The sequence below is a fragment of the Apium graveolens genome, chromosome 3 (genome assembly GCF_009905375.1).
Source record: "Apium graveolens cultivar Ventura chromosome 3, ASM990537v1, whole genome shotgun sequence".
NCBI classification, from domain to species: Eukaryota; Viridiplantae; Streptophyta; class Magnoliopsida; order Apiales; family Apiaceae; genus Apium; species Apium graveolens.
The window spans coordinates 106,620,020-106,631,925 of NC_133649.1; the positions used below are offsets into that span (position 1 = coordinate 106,620,020).

Sequence of the window (11,906 nt, forward strand, 5' to 3'; positions counted from 1 at the left end):
ACCTTCTGAGTGCTGCTAGTGACCCCGCTAGCTTTTGCACATCCCTCTGGGTCCGGGGAGCCTTCATTTCTTGTATTGCTTTTATTTTCTCCGGATTGGCTTCAATCCCTCAGTTACTAATCATGAATCCGAAGAACTTGCTTGCTCCAACTCCGAAGGTACATTTCTCCAGATTTAACTTGAGTTATTTGTTGAGTGGCATTTATGACACTTTATTATGCTCTAATAAGATTTGAATTGATGCATTGGTACTCAAGTTGTTAAGTATTTTAATGTGTTTTCTAGTGTTTTTGCATTTCAGGCATTATCTAGGTAATCAGGTGAATTAGCATTATTTTGGTGCTAATTTGGTGTCAAGGTGGTGTTGGAATAAAAGCTCGTGGAAAGCCAGCTCGAAGCAGCAAGGAAAAAGATGAAATCTGAGTTTTTTCCAGAAGGACGGAGCGCCCGTGCTGTGATAGCGCGCGGCCGCGCCAGGATTCCAGAATAACAGCGCGCCCGTGAAAGTTTTAAAATCATGATTTTAATGCAATTTATATTATGAGACTTCCAGATTGATTAGGGCTGCTATATATATTCAAATAAGAATGTTTTCATAGAAGAGACATATCAGAGTGCAAGGAGAGCCGTAAGAAGACCATTTTAGCATGGATTCAATGAAGATGGAGAAGATCCTATTTTTTCACTTGTGAATCTTTGTTCTAAGTTGTAACTTGGATTCTAGTTTTCTTACTTGTGAACCTTTACTCTTGTTTCATAGTTGGTTTTGTTATTTAATTATAAAGACTACGTTTATTATACCATTCTTTCATCAGAACCCATGTTAATGATGAGTCCGATTATGGGCTAATCGTTATCGTGGGGTTCTAGCGGATTTATTTATGGATTTCTTTAGGTAAATTGTTTATATGCCTTAGTGTGTGGTGATTGAATGATGACCTAGTATTGGTTGTGCTTATTGGTCTTATAAGAGTCGTGAACTTGTAAGATAGCGTGTTAATTCTTAATGAAGCGACAGTAAATTTAAGGATTTAGAACTTGCCATGCTAGCATAGGTTCATGTGTTATTGTTATGCATGATTCGTAGGTAATTTTACCCATCTTACTTGCCCTGTGTAATCATGATAGATAACTTGTTCTTTAAACCGTTATGTTGTCAAATTCTATAGACATATAGGGTCTCAATATAATTGGTATCTATTCAGCTTCTATCTCTTTTATGGATGTCTGGTAGTATGTTATTCGTACAATGAAAGTTGGCATTTAGCAGTTTCGTGTTATCTGATTAGTGTCATCACCATTGCATGCTACGGTTAAGAACAATAAGGCTATTAAATGAAGTATTTAATGAAGTTAGAATCCCATGTTTGTCTCATATAATATACAACTCTCTTTACTATCTTAGTTATAATCATTAGTTTAATTCGTAGAATAAACACCCCAAATTGTTATCGTCTTAGCATTGGATAATAACCATATCATCGGTGCATAGATGCATAAATTACATAGTTAACCAACGTCAGTCTCTATGGGAATGAACTAGAAACGATTCTATATTACTTGCGAACGCGTATACTTGCGTGAATTATTAGCGCGTGTTTAGCCCTAACAAGTTTTTGGCACCACTGTCGAGGACTGCAGTGTTAACTTTTAGTTTATGTGTTCGTCATCAGTGATCGTTAAAGTTCATTGACTCGGACACTGTTACTTACATACTCTTTTTTCTTGTTGTATTTCAGGTAATCTAGTGATCGTTTATGCAAACGCGTTCACGAGTTCGTAGGAGAATTCTGGAAAAAGATGAGGAAGAAGTTGTAGGGGATCGTAGGGAAGATTTTGAGGATGAAGAGAAAGTAGCTGAAGAAGATAAAACCGAAGAGCCACCTTTATTAGAGATGGCGGATCAAGCAGATAATTCTAAGGCTTTAAATGGACTTCTCTAAGCCTAAGATCAATGACATTCAGTCAAGCATCAATAGGCCAACCATCAAGGCTAACACTTTCGAGATCAAGTTGAGCACGATCCAGATGATACAGAACTCAGTTCAGTTTGGGGGTAATCCTACTGAAGACCCAAACATGCACATTAGGGATTTCATCGAGATCTGTGATACTTTCAAGTTCAACGATGTGTCTGAAGTTGCTATCAAGCTGCGATTATTCCCATTCTCTCTGAGGGACAAAGCGAAGTGTTGGTTACATTCTCTACCACCAAGGTTTATCACCAATTGGGAGGGTCTTGCTCAAAAGTTTCTCACTAAATTCTTTCATATGGAAAAGACTGCTATAATCAGGAATGCTCTCACTCAGTTTGCCTAGCAAACTGGTGAATCTCTGTGTGAGGCGTGGGATCGATACAAGGAGATGCTAAGGAAGTGCCCACACCACGGCATGCCTGATTGGATAATTATAAACTATTTCTACAATGGTCTAGGTGCACACTCTAGACCTATGCTTGATGCAGCATTTAGTGGAGCCTTATGGGCTAAAAGCTACAATGAAGCTTATGAGTTGATTGAGCTAATGACAGCCAATGAATACCAGAATCCTACGCAAAGAATGTTGCAAGGAAAGGTAGCAGGAATTTTGGAAGTGGATCAAGCTACTTCTATAGCTGCTCAACTTCAAGATTTAACAATGAAAGTGGACTCTTTGGCTAATTATGGAGTTAATCAGATTACTAGCATTTGTGAACTTTGTGCGGGAGTACATGAAACTGAGCAGTGCACTATTTCTAGTGAATCAGCTCAATTTGTGAGCAACTTTCAGAGATCACGACAACAAGCTCCAGCCACTTATCATCCAAACAAATGCAATCATCCTAACTTCAGCTGGAGCAACAGTTAGAATGCGGTGCAACAATCTTATCAGCCTTATACAGCAAGGCAATATAACCCTCCTGGTTTTCAGCAACCGCAGTATGTCCCGAAGCAACAACTTCAACTTCAGCAGTTACCTCAAGCTAACGAAAAATCTGAATTGGAGGAGTTGAGACTCATGTGCAAGAGCCAAGCTGTCTCTATCAAGACCTTGAAAAATCAGATGGGGAAAATTGCGAATGCATTACTAAATCATCAACCTGGCATGCTTCTGAGCGACCCTGAAGTGCCAGGAAAGAAATAATCGTAGGAGCATGTTAAAGCAATAACATTGAGGTCTGGTAAGGTTGTGAATCCTGAAGTAGCTAAAACTCCTATTACTGAAGTGGAGGTTGATGAAGAAGAATTGCAGAAGGAAGCCGAAGTGGAACCAAGAAAGGCTACTGTTGAGCACACTCCTCCTGAGGGTAATATAGAGGAGGAACAGATCTATCCTCCACCTCAATTTCCTAAGAGGCTATAGAAGAAGAAACTGGATAAGAATTTTTTAAATTTCTGGAGGTGTTCAAGAAATTTCACATTAACATACCTTTCGCTGAAGCTCTTGAATAGATGCCTAGTTACGTGAAATTCATGAAAGGTATTCTCTCTATAAAGGTGAAGCTTTATGACTTAGAGAACGTTGCTCTCACGGAGGAATGCAGTGTTGTGCTACAACAAAAATTATCTCTGAAGCTTAAAGATCCTGGAAGCTTCACTATTCCTTGCACCAATGGAAAGGTGTCAATTGATAAATGTCTATGCGACTTGGGAGCTAGCATCAATCTGATGCCATTGTCAATCTTCAAAAAGTTGGACTTGCCTGATCCAAAGCCTACATACATGACTTTGCAGTTGGCCGATCGTTCTATTACATATCCGCGAGGTATTGTTGAGGATGTCTTGGTCAAGGAGGATAAACTCATTTTCCCTACTGATTTTGTAATTCTTGATTTCGAGGAGGATAAGAAGATTCCCATAATCTTGGGAAGACCTTTCTTGGCTACTGGCTGAACCTTGATAGATGTGCAGAAAGGTGAGCTCACCATGCGAGTGATAGATCCAGATGTGACTTTTAATGTGTTCAATGCCATGAAATTCCCTACAGAAAATGAGGAGTGTTTTAAGGTGGAAATGGTTGATACTGTGGTTAATACTGAACTCGGTTATTTGCTAAGGTCCGATGCCTTAGAGAAGGCCTTATTGGGTAATTCTGATAGTGAAGATGACGAGGACGACAAGCACTTGCAATATTTGAATGCTTCTCCCTGGAAGCGAAAGATGGATATGCCTTTTGAATCTCTTGGATTAGAGGAGTTGAAAAGTTCTCTGAAACGTCTCAAGCCATCTATTGAAGAAGCTCCTATTCTTGAGCTTAAACCTTTACCTAAACATTTGAGGTATGCATTTTTAGGTGAGACATCTATTTTTCCTGTTATTATTGCATCTGACCTTTCAGGTACTGATGAGGAGAAGCTTTTGAGGATTCTTAGAGAGTTCAAATCGGCAATTGGTTGGACTATAGCAGATATCAAGGGAATCATCCCTTCTTATTATATCCATAAAATTCTGCTAGAGGGAGGAAGCAAGCCTACTGTTGAGCAACAGAGAAGGCTAAATTTGATCATGAAAGAGGTTGTGATGAAGGAAATTCTCAAGTGGCTAGATGCAGGAATTATCTATCCTATTTTCGACAGTTCATGGGTGAGCCCAGTGCAGTGTGTGCAAAAGAAAGGTGGTATCACCGTGGTGGTGAATGAGAAGAATGAGCTCATTCCGACATGAAAAATCACAGGGTAGAGAGTTTGCATGGATTATAGGAAGTTGAACAAGGCTACAAGGAAGTATCACTTCCCTCTTCCTTTCATTGATCAGATGCTTGATAGATTGGCTGGGCATGATTACTATTGTCTTCTGGATGGCTACCCAGGATATAATCATATTTGTATCGCTCCAGAAGATCAGGAGAAGATTACATTCACATGTCCTTTCGGTACTTTTACATTCCAAAGAGTTTCTTTTGGGCTATGTGGAGCGCTAGCCACTTTTCAGAGATGTATGATGGCTATCTTCTCTAACATTATTGGTAATAATATAGAAGTGTTCATGGATGATTTCTCGGTCTTTGGAACTTCTTATGATGAATGCTTACATAATCCGGGTTTAGTATTGAAAAGGTGCGTTGAAACCAACTTGGTTCTTAATTGGGAGAAATGCCATTTTATGGTGCGCCAAGGTATCATTCTTGAGCACAAGGTTTCTAGCAAGGGGCTTGAGGTGGACAAAGCCAAGGTGGGGGTGATCGAAAATCTTCCTCCACCCATATCTGTTAAGGGAATTCGCAGTTTTCTTGGTCATGCGGGTTTCTATAGGCGTTTCATCAAGGACTTCTCGAAGATTTTGAATCCTTTGTGCAATTTGCTAGAGAAAGACGTTCCTTTCAAGTTTGATGACGAGTGCCTTGCTGCTTTTGAGATATTGAAGAAGAGTTTGTTTACAGAACCTGTCATAACTGCACCTGATTGGTCTGAACCATTTGAAATGATGTGCGGTACAAGCGACTATGCAGTTGGAGCAGTTCTTGGATAATGCAAGAACAAAATATTTCATGTAGTCTACTATGCTAGTAAGACTCTTAATGGTGCTCAACTGAATTACACCACTACTGAGAAAGAACTTTTGGCTATCGTCTATGGTTTTGAGAAACTTTGATCATATCTCCTTGGGACGAAGGTGACAGTTTTCACTGATCACACAGCAATTCGATATCTTATCTCGAAGAAGGACTTGAAGCCAAGGTTGATTCGATGGGTTCTTATTACTTCAGGAGTTTGAGTTAGAGATCAAGGACAGAAAGGGGACTGATAATTAAGTCGCTAATCATCTCTCGCGTTTAGAGGATCCAATTACTACTTCACAAGATAAGTCTTTGATTAATGAGTTTTTTCCCGATGAGCAGTTATTTGGAGTGCAAGGAGAAGAACCATGGTTTGCAGATATTGTGAACTACCTTGTGAGTAATGTCATGCCTCCAGAGTTGACTCCAGCTCAAAGGAAGAAATTTCTACATGAAGTGAAGTGGTAGATGTGGGATGAGCCATTTCTTTTTCTCCAAGGAGCTTACCAAATCATCAGGAGATGTATTCCTTACAACAAAATGGGGGGATATTGCGAGATTTCCACTCAACAGCTTATGGTGGACATTATGGTGGAGAAAAGACAACATCTCGTATTCTTCAAGCAGGTTTCTTTTGGCCAACATTATTTAATGATGCTCATCAGTTTGTTTTGAAATATGATCGATGTCAATGAGTGGGGAATATGTCCAAAAGGGATGAGATGCCTCTTAATGTGCTTCTCGAGGTCGAAGTCTTCGATGTTTGGGGAATCGACTTCATGGGGCCATTTGTCTCATCTTGTAACAATCAGTATATCTTGTTGGCGGTTGATTATGTGTCGAAATGGGTTAAAGTTAAGGCACTGCCAACGAATGATGCTAAGGTAGTGCTTAATTTTCTTCACAAGCAGATATTCAGAAGATTTGGAACTCCAAGAGTCATAATCAGTGATGAGGGGTCGCATTTTTGTAACCGCAAGTTCACTGCTATGATGCAAAGGTATAATGTGAATCATCGCATTGCTACGGCTTACCATCTTCAGACAAATGGTCAAGCTGAGGTATCTAACAGAGAGATCAAGTGCATTCTAGAGGAGGTTGTGTGTCCATCGAGAAAAGATTAGTCTTTGAAACTTGATGAAGCTGTTTGGCTTATAGAACAGCATATAAGACTCCACTAGGGATGTCACCGTATCAGTTGGTTTATGGTAAGGGGTGTCATTTGCCGGTGGAGCTAGAACATAAGGCGTATTGGGCTTTGAAGAAGTTGAATCTGGATTTGGATGCAGCTGGAAAGAAGAGGATGCTTCAATTGAAAGAGCCCGACGAGTTTCCACTTCAAGCTTATGAGAACAACAAAATGTACAAGGAGAAAGTCATGAGGTGGCACGATCGGGGTCTAGTGCTCAAATCATTTGTGACGGGGCAACAAGTTTTTTTGTTCAACTCTCGTCTTCGTCTTTTTCCTGGAAAGTTGAAGTCAAGATGGTCAGGGCCGTTTATTGTCCAAAATGTGTTTCCACATGGAGTGGTGGAGATTTTTGAGACTGATCCAGGCCAAGCATTTAAGGTTAATGGTCAGAGGTTGAAGCATTACTATGGTGAAACGGCAAACTGCGAGGTGGTTAGTGCCGTTTTATTGTCCATTTGATCTCAAGTTTTATGTCAAGCTAATGACGTAAAGCAAGCCCTTCTTGGGAGGCAACCCAAGTTTGTTGTACATTAGTAAGTAGAGGAAGCAAGAAGAAAAGAGAAAATCAAAAAAAAATCAGAAAAAGAAAAAAATTCAGGATTCACTTCAGAAGCTTGGCACGCCCACGCTGTCCTAGCGCGCGAATGTGCTGATTTCACGAAGCACGGCCCGCATGCTGTTACAGCAAGCGGTCGCGCCGGTTGAGCAGAATTAGCGCGCGCTCGCGCTGTCTCAGCGCGTGGCCGTGTCGTGTCCCGACTCAGGAAAAAAAATAAAAGGCATTTAAGGGGGGGGAAACGGAAATTTTGTTCCAAAATCAAGTCCCAACCGAATTTTACTCCCCCACATACCGTAATTTCCTCTCCAAATCAAACCCATTACTCCCATTATTCCCATAATCAAATCCTACTGTTATTCCATATATAATTCTCTTTTCACCACCTATATATACATACACCTCATACACAAACTTCTTCACCAATTCATAAATTCTCAAAGACAAATTCTCTCTCAAACACAAATCTTATTCTCTCTACTCACTTCCAATGGCACCCAAGAGACAAAGAACACAAGTTGACAATAGTACCACCGATTCATCAAGTGTGGGTGGTGTAAGGCCAAGGTTTTCTACTCCCGAAGCTGAAGCGGAGTATACTAGGCTTCTTTCAAAGCCAATCATCAAGGAACGAGGTTTTCTGCCATCAGGGAAGGATGGTCAGCTATTGGAGATGATTTAGGAGATGGGTTGGGTTTCTTTTTGTGAGGAACCCGCTGTTGTACGCATGAGTGTTGTGCGGAAGTTTTATGCCAATGCAAAGGGGAGAAGAATGGTTTCATGGTGGTTAGGGGGATGAAGGTGGATTATAGTGCAAGAGCAATAAGGAGGGTAATTAATCAGCCCGTGAAAAAACCCGGTCAAGCCATTTGGAATGATAAGACTCCGGAGGACTTTGACTTGGATTTGATTGTGGTTATTCTTTGTGTGCCTAAGACTCATTGGACATTCAAGAGAGGCACAGCTGATTATACCACATTTCCTACTTCTTGTATGAACAGATTTGTCCGTGCTTGGAATGCCTTTATTTGTGCTAATATTATGCCATCGTCTCATATGCATGAGGTTACTGTAGAGCGAGCGCGCTTATTATGGGGTATTCTGAAGGGTGATTATGTGGACATTAGTAGGATTATTCACCATGGTATTCTAAGATTTTTGAGAGGGAGCACTACATGTTCTATACCCTATGCGTCTATAGTGACGAGGTTGTGTGTGGCAGTTCGTATTCATTGGGCCGCACATGAACAACTTCAGCTCCCTAGTGCTGCCATTGATAGTTCGATTATATTGCATGGTGAGGTGGTATGGTGGTAAGCCCGATCCTAAGGGTCTTGGTTATTCGTTTGATATGCTTTCGGGCAAGCGTCCAGCTGATCAGTATTATGTTGGTGGGTCGAAGAAAGCCCATGAGGCGGGTTGGAGAGCTTAATTGGGTGAGGAGATAGAGATGTCACAGTTAAAGGAACCGTCGAAGAAAATCAATACGCAGTACAGGTGATAAGTGGATTTTATATCTACTTGGAACGCTTCATTACAGGCTTAATTTGGTGTTTTGGACTCAAGTTGTTGGTATTTTATGTGTTTTTATGTTTGTGCATTTCAGGCATTAGTTAAATGAAAAAGGGGTTTTCAAGGAAATATGCTGAAAAGAGATCATAATTGGAAGCCTAGGCCATTATCAAGTTGTATAAAATCTCGTTAGTTTCGTGTGGGCAGTTAAATCGCCTAATTCTGACAAGTAGAACTCAAGATATGGCCAAAAGAAGAATCGGCAGAAAAGTGCAGAAGTCAGGCGCAGCCGCCCCAGAAACCAGCGCGCCCGCGCTGACTTTCTGCCAAAACAGCGCGGCTGCCCCGCCCCGAATTTTGACCCAAAATTCTGATTTTAGTAGAAATTTAATATATTAAGGGTCCTGGTCATCCTGGAGCCTATATATACCCATAAAAAGATGTTTTTAACAACAAGGAGGCCTGGGAGAGCAATAAGAAGACCTAGAGAGCACGAGAAGGCTACGGAGAAGAAGACTCTTATTTTCTTCAATATAGTTGATACTTGGATACTTATTTTCGATTTGTCTTTGAACCCTAGCACTCTTATATTGTTTATTATCATGCTTTTATTGGAACCTATGATGATGATGAGTTCGATTATGAACTAATCGTTATCGTGGGGTTCTAACGGATTTACTTATGGATTTATATAGTTAATTTATTTCAATATCTTAGTGTGTGGTGATTGTATGGTAACCTAGTATTGGTTGTGCTTATTCGTCTTATGTGCGTAGCTAACATATAAGATAGCGTGTTAATCTCTATTGAAGCGAAAGTAAATATAGAGATTTAGCACTTGCCATGCTAGCATAGGTTCATGTATTGTTATGCATGATTCGTAGGTAATTTTAACCGTCTTACTTACCCTATGTAATCACGATAGATAACTTTCACATTAAACCGTTATGTTTTCAATTCTCATAGACATATAAGGACTAAGCATAATTAGTGTCTATTCAACTTCTATCTCTTTTGTGGATGCTTGGTAGTACGGTATTCGTACAATGAAAGTTGGCGTTTACTAGTTTTGTGTTATCTGATTAGTGTCATCACCATTACATGCTAAGGTTAAGAACAAAAAGGCTATTAAATGAAGTATTTAATGAAGTTAGGATCCCATGTTTTTCATATATATTAATTCAACCATTCTTGTTCTCTTAGCTATAATTGTTAGTTTAATTCTTAGTTATAAACAAACTCAACTTGTAATTTGTTTTAGCATTGGATGATAACCATACATTGTTGCATAGGTGCATAAATTGAACTTAACCTAAACCAGTCTCTGTGGGAACAAATCTGATTTATATCTTATACTACTTGCAAACGCGTATACTTGCGTGTAATTTTAGCGCGTGTTTTTGCCCTAACAAGTTTTTGGCGCCACTTCTGGGGACTCGGTGTTAATTTTTAGTTTATGTACTTGTCATCATTGGTCGTTAAAGTTCACTAACTCAGATTTTTTACTTTCACGGTTTATTTGTTTGTGTTTCAGGTACTCATTACAATGGGAGATCCAGCAGCACGAACGAAAGCCTTGATGGATTTTTCTCAACCCAAGATCAATGACATTCAATCTAGCATTGTCAGACTAGCTATCACAGCTAATACCTTTGAGATCAAGCCTGGCATAATTCAGATGGTACATAATTCAATCCAGTTTGGGGGTTCTCCAACTAAAGATCCCAGTATGCACATTAGGGATTTCATTGAGATCTACGACACCTTCAAGTTCAACGGTGTTTCTGAAGATGCTGTGAAGCTGAGACTATTCACATTCTCTCTGAGGGACAAGGCTAAGAGCTGGTTACACTCTCTACCAGCTGGTTCGATTACTACTTGGGAAAATCTTGCTCAAAAGTTTCTCACTAAATTCTTCCCTATGGCGAAGACAGCTGCAATCAGAAACGCTATTACTCAATTTATGCAGCAAATGGGAGAATCTTCATATGAAGCTTGGGAACGCTATAAGGAGATGCTTAGGAAGTGTCCTCATTATGGCATGCCTGATTGGATGATCATCAATTATTTTTACAATGGTTTGGGAGCACAGTCAAGACCCATGTTCGATGCAACATCAGGTGGAGCTAATAAATATCAGTATCCAACCCAGAGATTGCTACAAGGCAAGGTAGAAGGAGTTCTTGAAGTGGATACAGCTACGGCTATCACTGCTCAACTAAAGGCGTTGTCTATGAAGATCGATTTTCTGGCTAACTATGGTGTTAAGCAGATTACCAGTATTTGTGAGTTGTGTGCAGGTCCGCATGCGACGGAGCAATGCGCTATATCTAGTGACTCAGCTCAGTTTGTGAGCAACTTTCAGAGATCACAGCAGCTAGTTCCTGCCACTTATCATCCTGACAATTGGAATCATCCTAACATCAGTTGGAGCAATAATCAGAATGCGATGCAACAGCCATTCCAGCAGTTTGGAAATGAGCAATTCAATCTTCCTAATTTTTAGCAACAATTTGCACCAAGACAACAACTCCAACTTCAACAACAAACTCATGAAGGTGCAGGTCAATATTCGAATGAAAAATCTGAATTGGAGGAGTTGAGGCTTATGTGCAAAAACCAGGCTCTTATATGCCAAAGCCAGGTTGTTTCTATCAAGACTTTGGAGGACCAAATAGGGCAAATTGCTAACGCCTTATTGAATCGACCACCAGGAATGCTTCCTAGTGATACAGAAGCCAATCCAGGAAAAAGGGAAGTTGAAGAACAGGTGAACGCCGTCACCTTGAGGTCTGGAAAGGTCGCAAGCCCTAAAATTCAGCAAGACGAAGAGCCTGAAAAATCTCAAGTTTCAAAAAATGAAGTTATGGCTGAAGAAGAAGTGCTGAAGGATGCCGAGGTGGAACCAAGAAAGAAAACTGTGGAACACACTCCTCCTGAGGGTAATACAGGAAAGAAACAGGTCTATCCTCCACCTCCTTTTCCTAAGAGGCTATAGAAGCAGAAGTTGGATAAGCAATTTGCTAAATTTCTGGAGGTGTTCAAGAAACTTCATATCAACATACCTTTCGCTGAAGCTCTTGAACAGATGCCTAGCTATGCGAGGTTTATGAAAGGTATTCTCTTTTGGAAAGTGAAGCTCGATAACTTAGAGACCGTTGCTCTTACGGA

At 40.2% G+C, this 11,906-nt stretch overlaps 2 non-coding genes across 2 annotated transcripts; both read right to left on the reverse strand.

The window, feature by feature from the left end:
• Nucleotides 1-2,286: 2,286 nt before the first annotated feature.
• Nucleotides 2,287-2,393, reverse strand: LOC141716166 (small nucleolar RNA R71). Its single transcript, XR_012572886.1, has one exon. It is a non-coding gene; the product is annotated as a small nucleolar RNA R71 (small nucleolar RNA).
• Nucleotides 2,394-10,671: 8,278 nt separating this feature from the next.
• LOC141716159 (small nucleolar RNA R71) lies at nucleotides 10,672-10,778 on the reverse strand. The gene has a single exon (XR_012572879.1). It is a non-coding gene; the product is annotated as a small nucleolar RNA R71 (small nucleolar RNA).
• Between the last annotated feature and the right edge of the window lie 1,128 nt (nucleotides 10,779-11,906).